Source organism: Hemibagrus wyckioides, linkage group LG14 (assembly GCF_019097595.1).
Source record: "Hemibagrus wyckioides isolate EC202008001 linkage group LG14, SWU_Hwy_1.0, whole genome shotgun sequence".
Taxonomy (NCBI): domain Eukaryota; kingdom Metazoa; phylum Chordata; class Actinopteri; order Siluriformes; family Bagridae; genus Hemibagrus; species Hemibagrus wyckioides.
The window spans coordinates 20,724,558-20,748,640 of NC_080723.1; the positions used below are offsets into that span (position 1 = coordinate 20,724,558).

Here is a 24,083-nt window from a genome sequence, read left to right on the forward strand (position 1 = left end):
AGATAAAGTTGATTTAGTACCAATTAAAAGAAATTCAGTTTTCTCACTATTTAATTTGAGGAAGTTGGACGAGAACCGGGATTTGAGTTCATTAAAGCAGTCAAGAAGAGAGCAAGGAGGGAGGGTAGCATTAGGTTTGCTGGAGTAATAGAGTTGGGTGTCATCCGCGTAACAGTGGAATAGAATACTGTATTTTCGAAAGATATTGCCAAGAGGAAGAAGGTAGATGATGAAAAGAAGAGGTCCAAGGACAGAACCTTGCGGGACTCCAGTGTTAACAGGGGAAGATTTGGAACTAAAAGAGTGTAATTTGATTAATTTTAATTTAGCTCAGCAAAAAAAAAGACAACAATAATACACACATATGAGTTCAGGGTGTCTTCAAGTTAAAAACAGCTAACAGAAAAAAAAACCCATAATGCTCAAAACTAAAGAAAAAAAGTTTAATATCATGCCTTTATTTTACCTTTGAGTTCTCATTGTACTCAAGAACATTATTGAAACATTCCTGTGAGAACATTTGTGTGGAATGTTCAGGAAATACCATGCTAACTGTTAGCTTCACATTGATATTAGAAAGTTACTTACTAAACTAAACTTTAAAGTGTTTGCCTCTTGTGTACTGTCTGAAGTTTGTTTCATTGGTTTTGCGCTGCAGTTTTGAAGCTAATCTAGCTAACAGTTAGATAGATAGATAGATAGATAGATAGATAGATAGATAGATAGATAGATAGATAGATAGATAGATAGATAGATAGATAGATAGAACTTTATTGATATTGCAAAGTACAGGTAGGTATCAACGAAATGCTGTTTAGCATCTAACAGAAGTGCAAATAGTAGAAATTGTGCAAATGAACAAGTTACATAAACATTTAACTAAAAACCTTTTTCACTAATACTATTAATTCCAAAACCGGGTGTAAATGATCAAATCACATTTTTAAGCTTATCCGTTACAGCCACCCTGTTACCTTCCGTTGCTTGGCTAGATGGTTGTTCGTGTTTATAGATGTAGACATAAAATACTATTGTGTCCTAAACTACAGGTAGTCTGTGTGACATCACTGTGGTTGGAGGAAGATGTTTTACTTATTTTTGTATAAAGATTTTGGGTGAACCAGACCTCCATTTCTTGTTAGCTACATTAACCTCAAAACTAAAGAAGCCAGCATCAGACATAAAGCAAGTCTTATCTGGTGGACAAAAGGTCCAGCAGAGAGAGAGAGAGAGAGAGAGAGAGAAAGCAGATGTAGGAACTTAATCGAGGCGATTAGTGGGTCAGTGTAAAGGGAAATTGGTTGGAAAAATTGGTGCCTGTAAAGCGACATGCTATGTGGTGTGTGTGTGTCTTTGAGCAGATGTGACGCCCACCCTCAGATATATATATATATGTATGTGTGTGTGTGTGTGTGTTTGTATTTTCTTAATAGCAGCCTGTGTAATGACCATCTATTTGCCTGTCATTAGTGGCTCATCTCTGCACCACTCACTGAAAAGTGTGAGGCAAAGTGCGAGAAAGTGAGTTTGTCACAAGGCACATCATTTTCCAGCACTGACTCCAGTGCACTGAATGAATGGAAGTTTGTGTTTGTCCCACAGGCCCTGTTATTAAATTCATCACTCAAATGTTTCACAGTCACTGCTACACCTTTATACTGGAGTTTTGTTGCAGCAAGGCAAAAATCAAGACAAATCACACTGATATTAATGCACTTGTTCAAATAGATTATTGTTCCTATAGTAACAACTTAACAGAGGCTTGTATGATAGACTCTCGGTATAAACTGATTAAAAGAGTGTAATTGTTGGTATGGTGATGTTTTGACAGGTGAAATGAATAACACTGATTATCTTCTCATTATGGTACCTGTCAGTTGGTGGGATATACTAGGCAGCAAGTGAATATTTTGTCCTCAAAGTTGTGATGTGATGCTCAAAGCAGGAAAAATGAGCAAGCATAAGGCTTTACGACAAGGATCACGGGTGGCCAAGGCTCACTGATGCACGTGGGGAGCGAAGGCTGGCCTTTGTGGTTCGATCCAACAGACGAGTTACTGTTGCTCAAATAGCTGAAGAACTTAATGCTGGTTCTGATAGAAAGGTGTCAGAATACACAGTGCATCACAGTTTGTTATGAAGCTGCATAGCCACAGACCAGTCAGGGTGCCCATGTTGACCCCTGTGCACTGCCGAAAGAGCCAACAATTGGCACATAAGCTGGAGGACTTAAAGAAACTGCTGCTAACATTTTGGTGCCAGATACCACAGCACACCTTCAGGGATCTCATGGAGTCCATTCCTCAATCAGGGCTGTTTTGACAGCAAATGGGGGACCAACATGATATTAGGCAGGTCTTCATAATGTTATGGCTGAGCGGTGTATATAAAACGGCTATATAGTATGGTATGTAGGTACATAGTACATCTTATGTACCACAATGCTGCCACCTAGTGGTCACTTAAAATTGTTGACATAACAGAGGATAAAACCTGCTTCACAGCAAGAAGAGTAGGTTTTTGTTTTTATTTAGCCATTAACAGCGTATAAATTTTGTTAATTTTGCAAACTACACTATAAACTTTTTTGTGAATCAATGAACGTTCGTTTCATTAGTAACCACTAGATGGCGATGTTTAGTTGGTTTTCAGAAAATCACTCTCCCGTAGAACCGTTACTGAATGAGCTGTGTCTCCTCTGTAATGTTTTTTGACGTCTTTGTTGATTTGATAATTGCCGATTTTAATGTCGGTAATTGGATAAATTACATAATTAGACAAATTAAATTTAAAAAATCCACAGCTCCCCAAATATGGTGGATGGCGTGACACCGCGTAAGGTAAAGGTTCAGCTTTTCCCCTTCTATATTTAAAATGAAGTGTGTGTGTGTGTGTGTGTGTGTGTGTGTGTGTTTTAAAGAATTGTAAGTAGAGATTTTATGCTAGGTTTTTTATGCTAGGTTTAGACACAATTTACACACATAAGTATGACACCTATGTGTCCTAATTAATTTTCTGTATTTGCCTTTATATTATCTTTTAAAACACGTTGTTTATCCATGTTTGTGTTTCGATCACAGAAATAATGCACATCAGCTTTTTTGACACTGAAGAAGTGGAGGTTGTGCCTGCAATCTAGTGATCAAAGATTCGGCTCATTTGGCTCGGTTCTTTCAGAAGAGCTCCCGAATGGCTCCCACCAGTTCAGGGGGTCTTCAGCTATTTGGATGAGGGGTTCTCAAGACTTCCACTACAGTACCTTTCTACACTTATATCCACAGGCACCTTCTCAATGGGTGTCAGACCGGTGCAGACCTCTTTCACTGTCTCGCATTCCTCGCGACTTAGAGTATCAACAGGAGCATTGATGACAGCCAGGATGGGAATGATGGCATCTTTTGACACCGAGTATGCATTCCAACATATAAAATGTTGAGTTCCACCTTGTACTGTTTGGGCATTGCATGGACTTCAGCTTCTCTGTGGAAACCGTAATTTCATGGAAAAACTCTACAAATAGCCTTGACCTTGTCCACAGTCGGTTTCACCACCCTCAGCGCATGTTTAACCATCAGGTTTCTTGTGTGTGCAAGACATGTGTGGTGGGTCCACTGCAAAATTTGTATGACAAACTCAAAACAGCCAAGAAGGTAGGATGTCATCCTAAAGTTTTCAATAAAGTGACAAGTGACTGAGCATGTCATTCTTATGTCCAGCATTCAGTTTTCAGGCAAACTGAAGCTGAAGCTTTTTTGACCCTATCTTTCCACAATGCATGGTCTGTGTTACATAAACTGTTTGGGACAACAATTTGGGACTAATTTTGGGACAATTATTTGGGACAAGGTCTTTCTACTGGCGAGAACATACATGGGATTTAAGGCATGGACAAAAGATTTAAATCCTTTGTCCTTATCCTGTTCTCCAGCAAGTTAAACTCTCCCTCACTAATTTCACAGACACGGAATGTCCTTTTTCATACTTTAATAAGGGCAGAGTAAAACTATGAAATGAGAAGAAAACAAACAATATAAATTGACACTCACACTATACTATAGACACTCTTGACCTAGATCTAACTTTTTTACTTATCCAATAACATGAAAATGAAATATCAGGCAAATAACGATGATCACTTTACAGTATCAATGGTTCTCATATGGTCCAATGAGAATTACATCTAGTATGAACAATAACAATAAAACATACCGACAAAGCTACCAAAGGCCAAGGATGAATGCAGATGTATATTGATTCACTGCTTTCTTACTCAGGAATAGAACAGCAGCATGTAAGGCTAATGTCCTTGTTAGTCATCTGATCAGTCACATGAATATGACAGCGTTATTCTCAGAGCAGCCAGCAGGGGGATACAAACTACAGCCTAAACATCCATCCATCCATCGTCTATACCTGCTTATTCCTAATTAGGGTCACGGGGGTCTGCTGGAGCCTATCCCAGCACACATAGAGCGAAAGGCAGGGGTACACCCTGGACAGGTCAGCCTGAACATTTATTCCTTAATTATTGTTAACTTAGATAATTACTGTAACAGAAAAGTCCTTAACAATGGAAAATGGCTGAAAGTCACTGGCTATCACTTTAACATTTCAACACTTATCCATTTGGCTGGGGTCATTTGTTTTGGTATGACTTGCAGAAGGATGTTGTATACCTGCAGTTTTCAGCAAGACAGTGGATACAGTAGATACTTGGCTCAAGTACTTGGCTCAAATCAGGACTCTTTTCCAGGGTCAGTGGATGGCAAGCTCGCTTGAGCTGAGCAGGAGCCAATGAAGATTGAGCTCTCCCCGACGTGATTCATCTCTTCTCGTTCGCTAAAAATAAATCGGGTCTTTCACAAACGACATTCACAACTGCAATCTGGGTGAAGAATGGTGTGTGTTTATGGCCTCCATACAAGGGTGTTGGAATTCAGAAGGCAACTAAGTGTTTGCAGCAACCCCAGGAGTCTTGGTCTGCAAATAAAATTAAAATTATGTACACTGCAAGAATGTATAAATCCTTACTGTATAAAATGCTCAGTTTAAAAGGTTAAATGGTAAATAACTTTTTGTTTGATTTGACTTTTGAATTCTGTCTTCCATAGATAATTATAGTGAAGCATACAGACCGATCTCCAGTCAGAGGACTGACTCCCTGAGGTGTGCTCCTATTCTAGAGGCTGTAAAAAAAATTCCCATTTGTGTATAGACCACTGAGCTGGAGGTCAAAAAATGTATTAAACTGTGGTTTCATCTGGCTGGTGACCATGAGGGTGGTAGCAAAAGAACAATGCATATAACAATTGAATTTAATGCTTGGATTCTATTGTATTTTTGTTATCATTATGTTTATTTTTGACTGTTTGTTTGTTGGTCTTGTTTTATTGGTTTATCTTATCATTTTTAGATTGTTTTTATTTTCTGCTATCTGGCTAAGATTTTTTTTGTACTACACATTTGCTTAGTTTCATTCTTTTATTATACCTTGCACAATATATGAATATTATATAAGGGTAATTTCTGGTTCAGTTTTGGGGATTCTGTCATAATACTGGTCCAGTTATGGCTGTTTTCTGGAGCTTCTCGATAAGTTTTCACTGAGTTCTAGGGTAAAGGTGATGGCATTTTGGCTCTTTTCTGGCTGACATCGGTGGATTCCGGCATTGTTGTGGACCAGTTCTGGCTGATTTCTGGTGACACCCTAAAGTTTTGTAACTTTCGGTCTGTTTCTGGAATTGGTCTGGTTGACTTTTGGCAAACTGCATTGGGGCCAACCCTGGGATGAAACCCTGTGTCCAAACTCAAATCCGAAACTCTGAAACAGAACCAATTTTCTTTCTCACACTCAACTTCAGCGGGAAACAATGAAGCTCTTATCCAGAATAAAATTATAGACAACAAATGCAGCAACTAAAAAATTCTTTCTCCATTCTGTCTCAAACTGAGTGCCTTCCTTCTCGCACGACGAACAACAACAAACTGAAAACTTTTCCCTCTTAATCTTGGTCTAAATGGATAAAAACTCCTCCCACTCCTTCTCTAATCAATTAGCAATGATGCTTTCCTTAGTAAGGGCAGAAACATACACTCATTGAACCTATTACACTTACTTAATTAATTACTCAATTACTTGGTTAATAGAGCATGTTTCCCAAGTACACAACAAACTTGAACAGATTCTTCTAGAACAGGGGTCTCCAACGTGTCATTTGTGACCCACTTCTGTGTAGTTTGCCTTCATAGAATCTGTACAAAATTGATAAAAATGAATGAACTCAATAAACCTGTTTAAATTTCATCCCAATAAAATTCATGGATGTGTGATGTTCACACACAACTAGCACCAAGACTGTACACAGAAGCGTTATATAAACTTAAATTTATTAACACACATTGGACAAAGAATAAAGAAAACACATGGCAGATGCATTCAACTTGGAAGCTGCAACAATAATATATAATATAATTTAACAAACAAATTACTGATAATTAAGACCATACTGCACATTTTTCTATTAACATACATATTGTAAATATTGTGAATTGGGATATTGCATATAATAACAGTAATACTTTCAATGTACATTGCTTTGCTTCCTACTGAAAGGGGAGGAGATATATGGAGTTAACGGCCATTTGTGGATGAGATTGCACACCCCTTCTCTAACAGCATTTTTAATTCTTGCTGAAGTTGTTACACTTTTGTGCTTATTAATTCACTTCAGTTCAATTCAGTTTGTATCACACTGGACAATGTAGCTTAGAGAAATCTATAAATTCAATGCCTTGAATGAGTACGTCACTGCCTACAGATAAAGCTTCAATGTCTTAACAGGAGGCATCATAACACAGACACCTAATGAAACAAGATTAGAAGAAACAAATGATTCAAATATTTAAAAAAGCTAAACAGTAGGATGAGATACAGAAAGGTTTGACAATACATCCAATACATCCTCCTGTGCCATTCTATGGTTGTCTTTGGTGGTCTATGACTGAACATGCTCTGGTAGGACTCAAGGATGCTGAGACGATTCCTCAGTGTTCTCCTCTCAGATGCCTCAACCAAAGACCCCAGCTCCACTCCCATTACAGAGCCCACTTTCCTAATAACCACAAGACTCTCTTGTCCATGCTCAGGAGTCTTGCAATTTGTTGAACAGCATGGGAATGGTTTGCTTCCTACCTGGATGGTTACTCGTATCAGGTAACATGGAAGGGATTGACATCTGCTCCATGCAGACTCTCTACTGGTGTCCCACAAGGCTCAGTACTTGGGTCTCTCCTTTTCTCACTCTACACCGACTCTCTTGGCAAAGTTTTAGAACAATATAATGCAAAATACTTCCTTGTAAATAAGTGTTTTGATAAAGTGCTTGCTGACTTGACACTGGGGCCTAAAAGTGATCTATATAACTGTAGGCAGGTGTAGACTACAGTAGGATGACCTTTGGTTGTTCTAAATTAAGTTAGTTAGTTAGTTAGTTAGTTGGTTAGTTAGTTAGTTAGTTTATCCTTAAATATAAGTGCAATGAAGTAAAATATGAGGATGAAGGAACGGAGGAATCACTTGCGAGCGGGCACATTCATTCTGCACAGACGGACTTCATTCCGGAGCTTCTTAATTCTCTGCTTGATGTTTTCGGCCAGGTCACTCATACTAGCCTTCTGGAGTAATTTGGGAAGGTTGTTGACCTGCTGCTCTGTAGCCTTACTGAACCACTCTTCCAACTGCTGGAAACAGAAATTCTTATCTGCAATAAACCGGAATATGCGACTGTCTTTTGAAATTAAGTGCCCAATAAAGCGTTGTAACTTCCATGTACTGTGATGCTTGAAGATTGCAGTAAAGGGTTGGATGACGAATTTTACCCAATCTGAAAACAGAAACAGGGAGAGCAGTCACTGTGAGTGTGAAAGAGAGAATTATTTAACATCAGTCCCATTTCAGAGATAAAAACGAAGCTTTTGTACAATTTATTAGGATGAAGAAACCAACCATTCAGGCACAGTATAAGAATAAGGAAAATGGTTTAGTGCTAATTATTTAATCCTACATTGTCAGACAATGATTGGGCATAAAATTGAATTACTACTCTAATGTACTCAGCTATTAATTCTCAAATCTAATTGGTTGGAAATGAATTGCAAGACAAATGATCAATATACATGAATTATTTAATGATATAATTATAGCAATATAAGTTTATATATATTTAACAACAAAATCTGGACATGCTCTTAATGAGATGGTCAGGTCAGGGATGATCAGGATATCATGGACACTGTCTGCAGATGGCATTTGGCAGACACCCTTATCTTACATTTATAAACTGAGGAATAAGGTCCTTGCACAAGAGCCTAGCAGGGGCAGCTTGGTGGTGTTGAAATACCAACTCACAACCTTCCGTTCAGTAGTCCAACACCTTAATCACTGGGCTACCACAGCTGACATATAAGGTACATTACATCCAAGAGGTTCTCAATTGGATTCAGGTCTGGGCCTTGTGAGAATCTGAGGGCCAGTCATTGGCATCAATGCCTTAATCATCCAGAAACTGCCTACACACTGCCACAAGGCCATGCACCAGGAGGAACTGCAGGGCCCAATGCACTAGTGTGTCTGACAATGGCTCTAAGGATTTCATCCTGGTACCTAACAGCAGTAAGAGTACAGTTGGCTAGCATGTGAAGGTCTATGTGACCATGCTTACAGTTTATTTAATGGTTACTTTTTATTTACCAAGTAAAGAAGCCTTTCCAAAACTCTTTATAATTCTATGATATGACAGTGTAATGAAAGTTCCAGCTGCTTTTGCTCCTCATTAAACTAAAACCTTGTGATTTTCAATAAAGCATACCATCATGTGCGATACTCTTGCAGGTAATACACACGTTATCCATATAAATGGTGCCGTGAAACAGAAGCTTCTCCTCTGATTTGCACTCTGAATGTGGAACACACGATGCATTTCCTGAATGTCCATCTGCATAATATCCTTCCTGACAACGTTCACACACCGTGTCTCTGTCTGGAGACCCTGTTCAATAATAAATAAAAAAGACAAATCATAACCATTTTCCAGTTAATTTTTTTTAATCAAATGTTTTTCACAGAAAAGTCTTTTAGAAATTTAATTTAATTTCTTCACTTTTATATAGATGACACAGGGAAGGTTATTGAGGAGCTGTGCAGCTCAGAGCTAGACTGGGTGTGCCAATTACTTTCTATGTATGTACAGCTGGATTGAGCGCTCATTTCCTTTGATGCGATTATATTATTAGCTGGCTGCTATTTGTGAATTTGGGAATATGTGTTTGGCTGATCACCTAAGAAGTGTGAAAAATAGGATCTGCTATTAATAGCGGGCTTCTTTCCTATTGAGATTGCTCAAGAATGTGGTTAAAGCACTTTATGACACACTAGTGGTCTTACTTGAGCAGGAAGAGCTTTTGGGTGTGGACTTTGCTTGACAAATTGTACTCCGGAAACGGGGCAAATAGTTTTGAACAACTTAAAAAGTGGATTTTATCAGAAGAATTTAAATCTTGTCCTCCCCGACATGTTAGTGGTGTGTCTGAATGAAAGATTGATGTACTGTCCAAAGCTGTCATTCTAGTTGAGGAGTTTGTGTTAACCCACATAAATGTGTTCACTGCCCTTTATTTTTTGTGTGTCCTTTCTGGACCGGGTTCCTATTCTGAAAATTACAACTGAAACACATACGCACGTCATGCATTCCTGTACCAAATGTCACAAGCAAGGTCACTTACTGTAATTGCCACATGCTCAGTGTTAAAATATACTGAATGGATTGTCTAATGTTTCTATATTTTTTCCTACTGTTTGGACTTGTTCAATATTTGAATCATTTATCTTTAGCTGTCTATGATATGATGCCCCCTGTTAAGATTCTGAAGCTTTCTGTGCAGGCAGTGACGTACTAATTCAAGGAATTTTATAGATTTCTCTAAGCTACATTGTCCAGTGTGATACAAACTGACTTGAACTGAAGTGAATTAATAAGCACAAGAGTGTAAAAACTTCAGCCAGAATTAAAAATGCTGCTAGAGAATTATAGATTTCTCTAAATCTATTTAGTCCAATGTTAAAAGCATTATACAAACTGAACAAGAGTGTAACAACTTCAGCCAGAATTAAAAATGCATCAACTTCAACACTGTTAAATTTCAGAACACTGAGGAGATATAGAGTTTAACAAGCTCAGCCAGAATCAAAAATGCTGCTAGAGACGGTGTGTCGACTCTCATCCACAAAAGGCCAATGTGGGTGCTGGTTATCAATCCAACTGAGCAGAAGACAAACCTGAGTCTATTAAAAGCCAAGAACAGTTGATTAAACAGGTGGAATCAAGTGTGGCCCCAGCTTGATTGAAATGAAAACCTGTACCCCCACCGGCCCTTTGCGAATAAGATGGGACACCCCTGTGCTAGACTAACAGGATCATCAGATACTCTAAATGATAATTCAACACTGATAAATTTCATAACAGTTAATTGGGTAAACAGAATTACCTTTTTCTTTGACTATGTATCCGCTTGGACACACCGAATGTGGCCGGCATATATCTGAGTCGAGATAAAAGCCTTCCTTGCACTTGCACACACGGTTAGTGGAACTGGTGCACTTCTGTACCTCAACCTGATTTGACCAACACCATCTGCATGGTAGACACCTGTAGATGTAGTTCCAGACCTCGCTGTATAATCCTTCATTGCAGGGCCAGCAGATGGTTTGCTGCGTTTTAGTGCAGTGCTTCTGCACATGGTAACCTGGAGGGCAGAGGTCACACAACACTGCCTGGCCAGAGTGAAACTCTCGCAGATACCTGGGCTTATTGTGAGCGAGCACCAGTGATACTGTGCTGCTGTAGAGCACCAATACTGTGAGGATAAGCTGCAGAAACAAACAAACACACGAAAAAATAATTACTGTAATAAACCTAACACATATCTTAGACTCAGTAATCAAAAGGAAGTATTGTGGTTTTGTGAAGGTTTTTCCTTCAGCCACATGCTCCAAAATACACCATAACAAAGGGTATTGATATTTTTTTGCTTTTGTCCAGAAAACACACTCAACCAGTCATAGAGGTGGAATGGCGAAAACAATGGCAAGGAAACATCATTTTCAGCCATAAAAATGATAAATATAAAAAACAATAATACAAATTTTAAAAAAATGTGAAGAAACTGTTGATTTGTCTATTTAAAGTTAGTGCAAAATATAAAAAAATAATAATACAAATATAGTTCTGCTAACTGTTTATGCACCAGTCCTACCAAGAGAACGATGCATATTTTGAGAAAAGTTAGCAAACGCAGTTTTAGGATGTGCCTCCTTAGATTTTTTAATAATTGGGGAGATTTTAACCATATTGTGGATGATATTGATAGAAATCATCTTAATATCAATTCAAGAAAACTGCACAGAGAGGCTTTGGCCTAGCCAAATAGCCTTTACTGTTGAGAATATGGAAGCCATCCGAGCAGGAGACAGACATGCCTGCATCGTGGTGGAATCAGAAGAAGGGGGTTCTATGAGAAGGAAAAAGTACACACTGGGTTCAAATTGAGGCCTAGAGACCTCATATGGGCAAGCACATCATCTCGATGACTGGCCACCATGACCTTGGACTGGGCCAGGATGAGCCAGTCATCCTGGTAATTCAGCACATGGATGACACTGGAGACGCAGAAGCACCAGAGCAGCATCTTTGCAATTTGTTAATGTGCATTGTGACAGGGCTTGACCAAAAGGAAGAACATAATACTGATATTATACCCCCGAAAGTGAACCTGAGGAACTTACTGTGTTCTGGCAGAATGCCTAAATGAACATAGGCGTCTTTGAGGTCTATTGTCACAAACCAGTCCTCTGACCTGATTATAAAGTTCCAGCTGCTTTTGCTCCTCATTAAACTAAAACCTTGTGATTTTCAATAAAGCATACCATCACGTGCGATACTCTTGCAGGTAACACACACGTTATCCATATAAATGGTGCCGTGAAACAGAAGCTTCTCCTCTGATTTGCACTCTGAATGTGGAACACACGATGCGTTTCCCGACTGTCCATCTGCATAATATCCTATTATGCAGGGCTTCTTTCCTATTGAGATTGCTCAAGAATGTGGTTAAAGCACTTTATGACACACTAGTGGTCTTACGTGAGCAGGAAGAGCTTTTGGGTGTGGACTTTGCTTGACAAATTGTACTCCGGAAATGGGGCAAATAGTTTTGAACAACTTAAAAAGTGGATTTTATTTTATAAGCAGCATTGGAAAGTCTCCAGGCATCAGTGGTCATCCAGTGTAGCATTATAAGGCATTCGGGTCAATTCAAGGAGAGCGTGTTCTGTCTGTTATCAATGAAGCATGACCAGAGGAACATTGCCTGTAAGCTACAGGAAGGCAGTGCTGGCTCTGCTACTGAAAATGGGGGATCTGTGAGAAGTAAGTAATTGGAGACTAGTAAGTGTGCTGTGTACTGATTATAAACTCTTGTCAAAGATACTAGCAAATAGACTAAGAAAAATAATTGACCAAGTGGTGCATAGTGATCAATCATATTATATTCCTGGCAGATTAATTACATTTAATATTTCATTGATTCAAGACTATTTGGACATCTCTAGTTCATTGGCTATAAAGTATGGTCTAGCAACCTGGGCTAGATGATAGTATCACCCAGTCATTCAGGTGATACTCAGTTATTCCACTCATTTTCCATTTAAAATGAAATTTATTTAAATTGGAAACAGGAAACACAGTATAAAATGTTTGAACCCAAAGTACTTCATGTATTTTGTCACTGCCATGCTGCAATAAACTTAATTAATAAATTAAGATCTTCGACACCCTCACCCTTTTATTTTTCTTACATTACCAGGAGAAGTTCTAAGTCCTATTCTGTACATTTCTGTTTGATATTCTAACAGAACTGAATCAACCTGATGCACTGTGGTGACAGAGTTGTATTAGAATCGTTGTTTCCAAAGTAACTGAAGCAAAGTGTTTAAGTAACTGAAACTGGTGATAGTGTATTAAAGTTTAAAACAGTAACACGAGATAGTGTGGTTTTGTCCAATGTACTGTGACAGTATTTTAAACTAAAGCCTGTGTACTGTGGCTAAGTACACTGTTTCCAAAATATAAAACAATTAAACTGTTTTGTCTGATGCACTGTGATGGGTGTGAGTGTTACTATTTGTGAGTTGTGAGTGTCACTATAGTTAAACTTGAGTCTTAATGGAAATAATCACGAATAAGGACGTCTTAAAAATGTCAGCTATTTTTTTTTTAATTGTGACAGTAGCCTAATAAAGCTTCTGTTGCCCTGTGTCAGTAATGTTAATCAAATATCAGAAGGAAAATCATTTACTGTCTGTGACTGAATAATTTTGTACAGTGTATAACTGACTGAATAACTTTATAGAATTTATACAGTGAAGTCTATGCAGTGTATTTGTACATTTGATTGCTCTAAACAATATTTCTTTTTCAGTGCTTTAAGCTTTTCCATGTAGGTCGGTTTCTTGTGTCTTTGTTCTATTGTAATTGTGACTGTCTACTTGTCTTCAGTAAGCTTGAGTGTTTTTTTTGTCTCAGGCTAGTGTTACTTGTTGTGATATTTTTGTGAAATTGGTAACAATTTTCTCATCTCAAACAATTTATTGAAACAAAAGCCAACAACAGTGGTGGGTATACCACAACAAAAAATGTCAATGTCTCAATAATTTGTCATGTGCCCTTGACCATCAATTACAGCTTGACAACGACGTCTCATGCTGTTCACGAGTCGACTTATTGTCTGCTGAGGCATGGCATTCCACTCTTCTTGAAGGCCGGCCCTCAGGTCATTGAGGTTCTGGGGTGCAGGGTCACGAGCCTCTACATGGCGACTCAGCTGATCCCATAGGTTTTCTATGGGATTCAGGTCTGGAGAAAGTGCAGACCACTCCATGTGAGGTACCCCAGCCTCCAGCAGCCGTTCCCTAATGATGCGACCTCGATGAGCTGGAGCATCGTCGTCCATGAAGATAAAATTAGGCCTGTGTTGTTCATGCAGGGGCACAATAACTGGATTAATAATGTTATTCAGGTAGTATTGGCTTGTCACTGTACCATTCACAAGATGTAGGGCAGTTCTATATTGAGTAGACACACCTGCCCAGACTGTAACACCACCACAACAGTGGCTGATGCATAGCGTTCTCCTTAACGTCTCCAACATTGTTGGCGGCCATCATTTCTGCTGAATGTGAATCGACTTTCATCAGAGAACAACACTGAGGCCCACTGGTCCCTCGTCCAGCATAAATGCTCCCTGGCCCATGTAAGATGATGACGCCTGTGTCTGGTGGTGTGGTCAGGTACCCTTGCAGGTCGTCTAGCACACAGAGCACGCATTGTAAACGGTTTCGAATGGTCTGACCTGACACTTGGGTGCCTCTCACCTCCCTTAAATGTGCCTGGAGTTGAGTAGCATTCATCATCCGGTTCCGCAGGGCACTGTTCACAGTGAAGCGGTCATCAACGTGGGATGTGGCCAAAGGACGTCCACTTCTATGCCTTTCTGCAACTCTTCCAATCTCTCTGTATCTCTGTCACAACCTGCTGATGACACTCTGTGACACTCTAAGCTCAGTGGCCACTTCCCTCTGAGAACATCCTGTTTGAAGCCTCGCAATGGCGAGGTACTGTTGATCAATTGTTAGGTGTCGTCTTGGTCTCATGATGTCAGAATGTGAACAGCATGATGAAGAGGTCTGTTTAAATACCAATTCTAATTGAACCAGAAAATGTATTGCTCAATTCATGGATCAAACACCAGTTGTGGATTTTGCCATTAAGCACCTTGTTAGAGAGCAAGTTAGGCAAAAAGTACTGAAACACTGAAGAGTTGGACATGTGCATTCAAAAGTGTAGAGAAGGTCAAATTAAGTTCACCTGTAAAGGTTATAGTGCATTTTAGGTGCATCCTGAAATTTCACCCGAAAGCCAAATATCCTTAACTTTTTGTGAGTATATATATATATATATATATATATATATATATATATATGCAGTAACTCATAGCCCCTGGCTGTTTTATTCATTTTGTGTCCAAAGTACTAGAGCTGTGCATAAATAGACTAACAGGTATCTTAAAGTAATTAGATAATGTGTAGTCACTAGATTTGTGTATATCTATTGAATTACTGTAATTTATTTAATAAGATTGTGAAAATGGAAGAGCTGATTGTTAAACACATCACTAAGTATAGCTCTCAGGGAATGTTTGATGGAATAGAGTAAATTGTTGATGGGCTATTGATAAGTTTGAGAGTTATCCCAAAATGCCTAAGAACAAAAAGGAAAAATTGCCAATGTGCTTCAAGCAGTTTTTGCCTCATACAAAGTGACTAGGAAGATTCTACATGAGTTAAAGTCTGAAAATGAACGACTTCATATCTAGACTCAATCATTTCTAAAAGAAATTTCCAGGCTAGTGAAACAATTTTGAAGAAAAAAAAAGATTCAGGATACAGAATGAGACTGCACTTCTTAAAACTAAGAGTAGCATGCTTAGATCATACATGATACACTGTCCCATGATTTGGAGGAAGCAAAGGCTGCTTATCATTTTCTGATCAAAAATGGCACAAATTAGAAAAAACACCAGTAATACCCTGTTATCGTCTTTTGGTGAATATTGTAGTGAGCAGATTTTTATTTTAAGATTATTCGTCATTTTTATTTATAGTTATTCATATGGGAAACAAAAAAGACAGGACAGGCAAAGCTGTGTCAGGAACAGCTGGACAGTTCCCTGCCTGGCCCAGAGAGGGCGCTGGCAGGTGAACCTTTGAAGCCTGCTTCTTTGTGTGTCTTTTGTGCTTCGCCCTTCCTATTGTTCTAATCCTGATTGTGTCACCTGTATCCCATTAGCCCTAATGTCTATCCCTATAAATAGGGATCCTTGTATTTGTATCTTTGTCCATGATTGTTACCTGTACCGTGGTTTCTGTTTGGTTTTTGCCCAAGTTAAGTGCTAGGTTTTGTTCTCGTTTTGTTTTGTTAACCACACCATGTCTCGTGTTACGTTTGTTTCCCTATGTCGTGTCTTAAATGTAATAAAAGCAGAGCTTCGCTGAACCATGTGCTGGCGTGTGCACACACACCACGGGCGTCCGGGTTCAAGCCCTGCATAGAGCAGGGGTCTTGGACGTTACAATCTGGCTATTTGTTTGAGTAGTAAGTAACAAACTGAAGAAATTTCAAGCTGTGACTGGCAATATTGGCGTGTTTGGTAAAAGCAAGGATAAAGATGGAATATAAATACTTTTTTTAATGATGAACGTGAAAACATTTACAAATATACTACCAGTCAAAAGTTTGGACACCTTCTAATTCCATGGTCTTTCCGGATGTTTATTTCTTTCTACATTGTAAAACAATGCTGAAGGCGGCCGAAATACACAATAATCTGGTTTGAACAGTTGATATTGAGATGTCTGCTACTGATGCACTGTAAAGCCTTCATAACGGCTCTAATCTGAGGTGCTGTTAATTGGTGATTTCTGAGGCTGGTAACTCTAAATGAACTTCTCCTCTGCAGCAGAGGTAAGTTTTGGTCTTGCTTTACTGGGATGGTCTTCATGTGATCCAGTTTCTTCATGGTGCTTGATGGGTTTTGCAAATGCACTTGACAATACTGTTCTTGCAACAGAACTATTCCAGAACACCTGACCTGAACTTTTGACTGGTAGTGTATATTGAATTTTAATGTTGCTTTATTCTCCCTAAATAATGGAGACATAACCTTTTGCAAATAAATTTGCGTACTTTTTTTTTTTTTTTTTTACATGCAATCTTCAATTTCAAACCCCTGTTAAACAGGGAAAACTGCCTCTCTCTCTCGTTAAAGCACAAAAAATTCAATAAAACAGAAAAAAACTATACTAAACATAGTCCCCATGCTGAAAGATATGGCACTAAAGGCACTTACCTTAAGATGTTCCATGGCTGCAGTGCAGTGTGTGTGCAGCACGTGTCTCTTAACAAACTTGAAATCAAAGCTTCAAATTTGGTATCGTTAGTTTCTAAGAAAGCATCAATATTTTAACAATATTAATACTTTCTGTATAAATAAATCTGCTGTGTACAGGATGGTCGGTGGTGGTTTGTATATATGATGTTACACCCTTTGGTCTGGGGAGGAGCATGAGCGATCATGTGTCTTTTAGCTACGAACTCAACACATTACAGAAATATACACACTTCCACATTACAGAAATGACGGCAGAAAGGAAGCGTAGCGTGGTGTGGTGCTACTTAACAGCGGAAAAAAAAAATTGCACGATGCAATATTTGATAAAAAAAAGACCCTCTGTCCAACAAAAGACATTACAGGAGAGTTTTAAGGGACGCAAACCCTGTCCAGGTACAAAGAGATAATATGTAATGTGAGATAATATATGATATGACTAACAGAGGAATAGTATGACTAAATTATTTTATTTCGTTATTAAAATATATAATTATTGGTAAAGTGTTAAAGTAGCATTATTCTCTGGCTAACTTTAAGGGAACGGTCCCCTATTGACCAGCCGCCACTGATTCCAAGCACTGACCTTAGACACAGTGCTATATTTGTTCACGTGACACTCTGTTTTATTATTACAATTGAAGTCATTTTTATTTATTATAAATAAACCTGCAAATCCATACTCTTACACACAATGTCTGTCTCTTACACAGATAAACTATATACTTATACACACCTTATAGTCTTACATGATGGTTTATGCAAGAGAGGATAATAGTGTACATAGTTAACTAGTAATTATTAATATGTAAGTGAGGATAACGCTGTATGTGAAACAAAAATATTGTATATGCATTACAGGATAATATTGCATTTCAAACAGAATAATAGCATATTCACTAGAGTTGGATAATGTGTGTAAATGGCAATTCAGTGTAGGGAAGGACTGGATATGTCAATAAACATAGTGGTTTGTGTGAGACAGTTTGACTGAAATGGAAGGTGGTTTGATTGCAAAGGAAATAGCACTAAATTCTCAGTTTGTGATTGGCTTATGTTGAGGGATTTCAGGGCCTTCCTGATCAAGCAGTGAACATGGTGAATAGACAGCAACTAAATGACACCTTTTTAAATTCCCCAACAATGTCGGATCAACATGTGTATCAGGGAGCAGCAATGTAACTTCAGCAGGAACTAGCCGTAATGTTAGCCAAGAGATGTGACTCCGATGTCAGACATGTATTTCAGTGATTGGACATTAAATTCAAGGAAGTATTATTTTTTTTTATTAATGACATTTTTGCCATACTTTTTGTCAAACAAATCTGTATAAGACATTTGTCATTAACAGCATCAAATGCAATACGTATACTAATGTATAGTATGAGTACTTTTTCTTTTGTAGTGTAAATAATATTTAGATCATGTACTGTGGAGTACTTTTTTAGGCAAATACTTTTACTTGAGTGCTGTCCTAATGTGATGTTACTATAATTATTACTACTTCTACTACTAGAAGAAAGGTCAGCGATGGAACCCATGATTGAAAGGTAGAAAGCATAGTCATCACTGCTGGCTGATTGAATCTGAATCAGCCAGCAGTGACGACTATGCTGTCTACCTTTCCAGATATAACTGGTGTAACCTATTACAGTTTTGCCTATTGACTGGAATGCCAGCCAGGCTCAGATGTTCCCAATATTCCTATGTAGAGGGAATAATAGTAGTTGTCTACAACAGTGGCGGAGTGGGATAATAATTCAGGCCTGGAATTTGATTCCATCCCAGGCCACCTTTGCTGCTGCTGTCACCACCACCCTATTCATGTAATCCACCAGACTGCTAATCTTGTAGGCTACCCCTATTAGTTGATTGCACTGTCTTGTCTATGCTGTTTGCACCTAGCTGCACACTGTGCACTTTACGTGGCCAATGACAATCTTCTGTCCTAGCTCTGTGGTGGTGTTTTTATGTTGAACTTTGTTGTTGTATGTTTATGTAGCACCAGGTCCTGGAGAAACGTTGTTTCATTTCACTATGTACTGCATCAGCTATATGTGGTTGAAATCACAATAAAGCTTCTTGAATCTTGAATCTTGAATCTAACAGGTACCACACCAATTATAAATGAATAAAAAGGCCTAAATGAACCCTCAAAAACTCACTAGGAGTTACACTTACACCTTTACACAGATACACATTCAAATGTTGAAATATGTATTTCATGTATTTCCAGTGATCAAGTACAGTATATCAAAAGTATCACAAACACAAACTTAACAAAAGCTGCGACAGTGTAGATAAGTGTAAGTGTAAATAACAGATATCAATGTTCACTCAATGGCATATGAACACACCAGTAAGAGTAAACAGTAAGTAAATAAATCAAAATCCTTGGACTAAGGATGGGCAAAATAATCAAATGGATTATCAAGGCTTTCACTGTCTCTCATATTTCCCTGAATCTCTCTCTCTCTCTCTCTCTCTCTCTCACTCTGCACGTTGGTCGGCAATATGAAATAAACACATTCAATAATATATACTTATATTAATTGTATATTACAATCCTACTACTGATCTCATAAATCATAAAAGCACATATTTCTCTAAGAGTATAGTCTGCATGTTTAGTTTTGCTTAGCTTAAACTTAAAAAAAAGGGGGGGGGAAAGAAATTTCTGGTCAAATTTGGCAATAGGAAATACTTTATCCCCATTTCTAAAACGTCTGCTAGTTTGTCATTTTCTAAGATGTTGCAAGATGCTCTTTTAAAACTTCTATATTTGTAAAAAAATATATTTTGCGAACACCACTAGTCTGCAGTTAGCCATGCTGTTGGTACGCATGTGCAGGTAATTAATTTTTATTTATTAAAAAAATAAAATAAAATCTTGACCCTTTAATACTCACACTCTCTATTCTATTTCTATGATTTATTTATTATATATAAAAATTCTTCAGGCTGCATGGTGGCTTAGTGGTTAGCACTACTGCCTCACACCAAGAAGGTCCTGGGTTTGAGTCCCAGGTTTGAACAGGCAGGGGCCTTTCTGTGTGGAGTTTGCATGTTCTCCCTGTGCCTGTGTGGGTTTACTCTGGTTTTCTCCCAAAGTCCAAAAACATGTACATTAGGTGGATTGGTAATTCTAAATTGCCCATAGGAGTATGTGTGGCTATATGTGGCCCTGTGATGGACTGGCAACCTGTCCAGGGTGTACCCCTCCCTTTTGCCCTATGTGCACTGGGATAGGCTCCAGCAGACCCCTGTGACCCAAATTAGGAATAAGTGGGTTTAGACGATGGATGGATGGATAAAAACCTTGACCCACTAGCATTCTTTATTCTGTCTACTTTTTATTCTTTTTATTTATTATTATAAAAACATGCCACATGTACTGCGTTAGACTAAACGAGACTTGTCACAGCACAGCACTTACATGCTCGTTGGTTTGATTTTATCTATTGTAAGTTGCTTTGGATGAAAGCGTCCATCTCCCAAATAAAGACACCAAAGTATCGTGAGAGTGACTCTAGCGCTCACTCTTAAGTCACTCTTGCGGTACTTTGACCTCATATACCGATCGGTCTGTGCAGCGTCGCCATATTCACTCTGCGATTTCCTGATTCGTAGATTGAGTGGTCCGTAGATTCATTCCTACAAGCAAACGACCGTCAGGCCACCGGGAAATGTCCCGGTGCTCCCGATGGCCAGTCCACCCATGGGGTTTATTTATATTTCTGAATTGTCCATTGATCAGCTTTGTTACTGTTCACTAAGAAAATTGAAACACCAGGCCTAGAAATAATTGTATACCATGGTTACCATCATCACTCAGTGGGTCTAATGTCTCTTAAATCCTATTCGAAACTATTTGAGTGACATTAAAGTTATTTACTGGAACAACAATATTGTTTTCCATCTCTAACTGTAGAGGCGTGTCTTCTTTAAATCCCAAGGTCTCATCTTCTGTAAAAATATTGTCAGTTGCTAAGGTTACCAGCTCCAGCACTGTTAAAAAACCCCCTCTGCCACAGTTGGAGAGGGGTTTGTCCTCCCTGTGTAGACAGTTGGTGTTGTTTGGCCACCCTGGACTCTTTGCAAGTAGATGTGGTGGAGACAAAAGAGATGTTGATCATTTGTGGAGTCCAATATGCCCTCATTTTTCATGAAGGTAAACAGGTTACTGAAGTGGAATGATTCAACTCTGTTCAGCTCTGCCCACAACCATTCTATCCTCTGATTGTGGACACTGCGTCCAGTAACGACACTGCATCTCTTTAAGCCCCTTCTCTCCTGCATATACAGGACAACCCCTGTGTTCTCCATGCCATGGTCACAGCATATTCTTAGGGGAAGGCAAAAGTTCTGCACACCGATGCAAAACAATTCCAATACACTTGAGGCCCTGTCATTATTGAGGCACTGCAATTATATGATGGTCCAACTAAAGCCATCTACACAACCATGAAAGACCATCCTCCACCTCATCAGTTTATGGTTCCCATCTATATGCCTATGGAGAGAAAAATTGCCAACAATTACCAAAAGATTTGCAGCCATGGATAATTAACCTACTGTAGTTTGAGTTGAAAGGGTCAAGTCCAATCATTCTTTTTTTTCTTTTTTTTTTTTTACCTCTCATAGCAAAAAAACTCTGTCAAAGATACCAGTCCAACACAGTAAGAAAAAGATGTTAATGGAATTTACAGTGGACAGTTAGGGTCTCCAGAGTATGAATGCTAATTATTTTAGTGATTTCCTGGCCTTTTTTATGCACCATCCTCAGTGTAAACTACAGTTTTACCTCTACTGTGGTTCTTTCATTATAGCAAAGTCTTAGGTTGATCAGTCTCTGGTTCCATCCAGTAATTTTGCTCTATGTATATTCATGTAGTGTGACTGTGAACTTACTGCTTAGAGTACAGTAGTGTAAATTCAAAAAACATGGATTTTACAAAATAAAATGAGGTCAAATACTTAATATAAATACTATATCCATTGTAGCTGACTGTTAATGGTTGCAAAAGAAAAGAATATGTAAAGTTTTTTTTGTACTGTAATAGTTGAGGTGTTCAGGGGGGTTAATAACAATAATAAAACACGGATACCAAGACGGGCTCTTCATTCATAGCCTTTTTTCCCTCTCACTTTATTCTCTCTTCTGCCCCTCATTACAGTGACTCACAGGCAGTGTCTAACATGGCAGCATTATATTGTGATGTGGCATCATCTAAGGCCTCCTAACACATACCTTTCACCTGCATCTGGGGTGGTTTGAAGGATTTCGCTGTTGATGTCTGTCAAGTCCTCATCAGACATTTCTGCATAGGTCAGTGGTCCAAGTTCAAGTTGCTGTGTGTGCCTGTACAGTGTCCTGATGATTCCAAAACATACACTATTCTTTGCCAAGTCATTCCAATGGAAAAACAATGAGTAATTTGCTCATGTAATATGTTGTACTGAAGGCATCCAGGATGACCATTATTGGGGGTAGTCTTGAACTCCCACTGATCTTGAGTTTTCATTGGTATTTATAATGGGACAAAATGCAGATAAGGCCTACAAGTGCACCAAAAACTTCTCGATGGTTACTTCCTCTTAACTGCTGTTTAATAGAGAGAAAGGAAGAAATTGTCCTTGTGTATCTATTAAGCTAACAGAAATAATCTGTCCAAAATCATGCTCTCATGTCCGATAGGGTCAGATTCTCTTCTAATGTTCTGAACACATCACAGTGTATTAGTGAATTTAATTCCACAAACAATACTGTCATTCTTTCTTACACACAATAACACACTCTCACACAACACAAAATCTTTCTCATGCAAACGTCCTTCTTTCTTATTCACTAATTTATTCTTTCTTGCAAACACTGCTGTAGGGGATATTATGGTGTGTATGAGTGAGTATGGTGATATCTGTAAGTGAGAATGGCAGTAGAATTGTTAGTGTAAATAAGTATAGCAACAAGTGTGTGTGTGTGTGTGTATGAGTATGATGTACAGGTAAGAGGGTATAGTAGAGTGTGTGTGGGGGAGAGTATAGTTGTATGTGTGCAAGATTATAACAGAATGTGTGTGAGAAGGTATGTGTTATAACCTAAACAGACTCTCCTAGGAAAGTCTTCATATCACATGACTACACATACTGGTGAACTGCAGTCTGAAGTGATGCATGTTTATAATTATCATAATGTAGGTGATAACAAGAGCTTTCATGTTGCGTGGATTTTCCCCAAATATAATTAAATGTAATTAGAGTTTAGGACTGCTTGAAGCACCTTTTTTAATTGAAGGATTAATTTTTTAAAAAATTGGCTTGACTCTATAGGATATCTACGGGTCGTATGTGCTACAATACTCCCATCTAGTGGTCACTTAAAGTGTTGACATGAGATGAAAGCTGTGTTTTTTTTTTTCCATTTAGCCATTAACAGCATATTAATTAGAATTTTGTTAATTTGAGTTTTAAACGCAAATGTGAGTTTAAAATTATCTACTTGAACTTGGATTGATGGGTGAAGTGGACAAGAAGGACAGGAATTTTCAGGCAGGTGATCAAAAATGAGGCAAGGCAGTGAACTGCAGAGGTGCAAATGGGAAAACACCTTTGTTTCATCTGGCTGGTGACTGAGAGGGTGGCAGAAAAAGAACACATTTAACTGAATTTACTGCTTGGTTTCTGTTGTGTTTTTGTTATAATTGTGTTTATTTTTGTTTTTGTTTTATTGGTTTATCTTATCTTTTTTCCATTGATTTTATTTTTCCTGTTATCTGGTTGAGATTTTTTCCCCTTCAACATCAATAAAACACTGTACTACACATTTGCCTAGTTTCATTCTTTTATTATACCTTGCACAATATATAAATATTATATAAGGGTAATTTATGGCTCAGTTTTGGAGGATTCTGTCATAATATTGGTCTAGTTATCGCTGTTTTCTGGAGCTTCTTGATAAGATGAGTTCTGGAGTAAAGGTGATGGCATTTTGGCTCTTTTCTGGCTGACATCGGTGGATTACGGCG

General features: G+C 38.4%; 1 long non-coding RNA gene across 3 annotated transcripts in view; it reads left to right on the top strand.

Annotated features, from left to right (window-relative positions):
• Positions 1-12,231: 12,231 nt before the first annotated feature.
• Positions 12,232-24,083, top strand: part of LOC131364318 (uncharacterized) — a 30,077-nt gene continuing 18,225 nt past the window's right edge. For 2 of the 3 annotated variants that reach the window (XR_009206455.1, XR_009206454.1), the window contains exons 1-2: positions 12,232-12,482; positions 22,236-22,387. This is a non-coding gene — a long non-coding RNA (uncharacterized LOC131364318). Of the gene's footprint in view, positions 12,483-22,235; positions 23,880-24,083 lie in introns of those variants that run through there. The other variant, XR_009206453.1, reaches the window with a different exon arrangement.